Raw genomic sequence first — 3,973 nt, 5'->3', positions numbered from 1 at the left:
GGGCTAGGAGCCGGGGGAGGTCCTCGGTCCCCGCTCCTGCATTTGTACGGGCGCTGGGAGCTGACCTGAGGCCGGTTTGTCTCAGCCTAGGTCGCGGAAGAATTTACTCCCTGGGATTTAGATAAGGTGGAAGAGTCGGATGGAGTGCGGCCAGCCGGCCTGCAGAGTGGTGAGCCCGTGGCCGGGATGACCACCTTGTGAGATGTGACCTTCTCAGTCTCTGGTGTCTTGGAAGAAGCTGCCTTCTTTTCCCAGGGTGGAATCATGCATTTTGGAGTCAGAGACTAAGTCACCCGGTCTCTCAAAACTTTAGTTTATTTATATCTAAAATGGTAGTGTACTAGTATCCGCACCCCCTGCCTGCCCGTCACTTCACTTCAGACATAACGTAATGTGTGCGAACTGTTAGGCAGCTCCTTGTGATTAGTGTAATTATTATGTACTGCAAACATGTACAAAAAAATAAATATTGTATACCTAAAATGTACCAATAAAACTAATTTTTAAAAAATAAAAACATTTTTAAAGTGCTTAGGCACACAGCGGGCCTGAAGGAAGGGGGAGGGCAGGACAAAAATAGCATGCGTTGCCATTAAGAAACAAAAATGTCAGCAACTGGTCCTGTTGACCTACACCTGTAATCCCAGCTCTGGAGAGGCTGAGGCAGAAGGATCATGGCGAGTCTGAGGGCAGCTTGGGCTATTTAAATGAGTTCAAAATCAGCCTGAAATATATAGTGAGACCCCCGTCTTCAAAAACAAAAGAGACCGGCAGGGCATGGTGGTGCACGCCTGTAATCCCAGCACTTGGGAGGCTGAGGCAGGAGGATCGCTGTGAGTTTGAGACCAGCCTGAGCTACATAGTGAGTTCCAGGTCAGTCTCAACTATACAGTGAGACCGTCTCAAAAAACCAAAAAAAAAAAAAAAAGTGAAGGGCCGGAGATGTAACTCAGCAATTCTGTGACCTGCCTTGCAAGCACAACAACCCCAGTTCAATCCTGGTACCAAAAAAACTAAAAACAAAAGTGAAGGCCAGTGCCTGTCTCTCCAGCACAGTCCTGAGTTTGATCCTCCATAACCCCCCCCAAAAAAAGCTATATAGTACATTTATAATCATTTGTTAGGTCTCAGACCTAAAGCTATCCCACAGAGCACAATGACATTTTAAAGTTACCCAGTAGTGATCACAGGATTTCTGATACTTGGCCATCTAGTTACAAATAAGGCATAGGGGATTATTGGCTGCCATAACCTTCAGCTCAATGGTATCAGAAAGTGAATTGTTTAAAGATCCTTTTGACTTGGGCTGGGACCTAATTTAAATTAAGATCTTCCATAGGTTTCTTACATGATTAAATTCCCTGAGGAAACACTGACCATCCAAGAAGGCCAAGAAGACATTTTGCACTTCCAAAGTAACTTCTAAGTAAAATGTCAATAAACATCACAATTACTGAACCCCACGATTGACTTTGGTGTATATAAAAAGGTGTCCAAACTTACACTCTGTGCAAGTGCCTTCACGATACTGCCGGCCTCCTTTTCCCTTGAAGGTGTAACTTGACTTTATACTTCTACCTGTACTTCTGCACAGTCACCTCTGTGTCTTCACTGAATTTTCATCAAAGGCACACAACTGAGAATGAAGGGAAGTCAGGGGCTGGTTCCTTCTTGTGTCAAGACCTGGCTTCCCCAGTGACAAAAGTACTTAACACAATTCCCTGCAAAATCTAGGTGCCATACACATAGCAGTTTACCACCATGCACTTCTAGCCTTCTTAGATGTAACAATTCATTTAATGTTCACAAGTGTAAGGCAGATTTATTATTGTCCTCATTGTGTAAGTTAAGAAACAGAGTCTAGGAATTTGTTCAAGCTCACACACGTTATAACCAAAACTTGAACTTAGGCAGTCCAGCTCCAGAGTTCTTATCCACAGAACCATACTGAGATTCAAGATTTGGCAGGGCCTAAAGCTTTTGTAAGTACCCCAGAGACTCTCCAACAGTAGAGACTTATTAATATTTATATAGAAAGAAAAAGCAGGACACACCCACTGGTAGAACCCCAGAGACTTAAGTCCCTATCTTCTGAAACCTCTAGGCAATTATTCAGGAACGTGTCCACAAAAATACTTCCTGGACATGTGAGAGGCCATGGGTACAATCCCCAGTGCTGAAAAACAAGAGTCCTTCCTTGAGCTAGGGGTGTGGCTCAGAGATAGAAGCACTAGCCTAGCGCAGCACAGCATGCCCAAGGCCCTGAGTTCATTCTCTAGAACCAAAGAAAGGAAAGTTGCTTCAGAAAGTGGGGATGAAGTTCAGTAGTATACCCCTTGCTGTAATGTGCAAGGTCCTAGGTTCAGCAGTGCAAAAGAAAAAAACAATTTGAAGGGAGAAATATTTTATATTGAAATCTGGCTTCTCCCAAATTAGAATACTGATTACAAGTCCCTCTTCCCAGTAGCTTTCAACACTCCCAGAGTGTGCAGATAAGACCTTCAAGATTACGCTTAGCTTCGTGGTAAATCTACCTCTGGTAATAACTATTACTATTTGGAGAAATGGAATAATTTTTTACTTTTTTTTTCTTTAGATAGTCTAACTGTATAGTCCAGGCTGGTCTTGAACTCACAGCAATCCTGCATCAACCTCCCAAGTGCTGGAATTACAGACATGCACCACTACAACCAGCACTTACTGATTTTCTAAATTAATTTTTTGAGATAATTCATATGCAGTTGTAAGAAATATACAGATCCTATGTGCCCTTTGCCCAGTTTCCCCTAATGGTAACATTTGCAAAAAATATAGTACAGTATTACTATCAGGATATTGAACAAGAATACAGTCAAGATACAGAACATTCCCATCCCTACAAGGATGCCTCCAGTTCTCCTATAGCCATACTCACCTCTCTCCCACCTCTACCCCTTCTGTAACCCTGGATAGCCAATCTGTTCTCCATTTCTAGTTATGTAATTTCGAGAACGTTAAAAATAAAAGACTGTTATATAACTGGGCTAGGCATATAGCTCAATAATAGATCCAGGTGCCTGCTATGCCTCTCTCGTCTCTCTTTTGGCAGTGGTGGTGCTGGTGGTACTGGAAATTAAACTCAGGGCCTTCACACTGAGGACAAACCCACCCCCTTTTTATTTTTTATTTTGAGACAATGTCTCACTAAATCAGTAAATTTCCAAGACTGGGTTCAAACTTGTTGTGATCCTCCTGCCTTGGCCTCAAGAGTGTTGGCACTACAGGCAGTGTGTTACCATGCCTGGTTTATACTCTGTAAATTCTAGATAGCCACCACCATGATTATAGTTCCAGCTACTTGGAAGGCTGAGACAGGGATTTAGGATCCCTTGAGCTCAAGAGTTCAAAAGCAGGCCAGGTGTGGTAGCGCACGCCTGTAATCCCAGCACTCTGGAGGCTGAGGCAGGAGGATCACTGTGAGGTACAGGCCTGCCTTGGGTACATAGTGAGTTCAAGGCCAGCCTGGATTACATAGCTAGACCTTGCCCAAAAACAAAGACAAAACCAAAAAAACCCTTTGAAACTGATGTAATCCCAGCATTTGGGAAACAGAGGCAGGAGAATGGCACAAGTTCAAGGCCAGCCTAGCCTACGAAGCGAATTCAAGGTCAGTCTGAACTGCATAGTGAGACCTGTCTCAAAAAAATAAATTAATGCCAGGGATTTAGCTCAGGGGTTCTGCCGCCTGCCTCTCAAGCGCAAGGACCTGAGTTCAAACCCCGGAACCAAAAATACAAAACAAAACCTAAATAAATAAATAAATAAAAGAGAGAGTCAGAGTTCAATCTGGGCAATAGAACAGTAAGACTGTCTCAAACTTTTTTTGTTTGTTTGGTTGGGCACAGTGGCACACACAGCTTAGGAGACCGAGGCAGGAGGGTAGCATGTCCCACCTGGACAATTTAAAAAAAAAGAGCTAGAGATGTAGCTAGGG

This window comes from Fukomys damarensis, unplaced genomic scaffold (assembly GCF_012274545.1).
Source record: "Fukomys damarensis isolate Sample0158 unplaced genomic scaffold, DMR_v1.0_HiC HiC_scaffold_23, whole genome shotgun sequence".
Taxonomy (NCBI): domain Eukaryota; kingdom Metazoa; phylum Chordata; class Mammalia; order Rodentia; family Bathyergidae; genus Fukomys; species Fukomys damarensis.
This window is presented reverse-complemented; position numbering follows the sequence as displayed.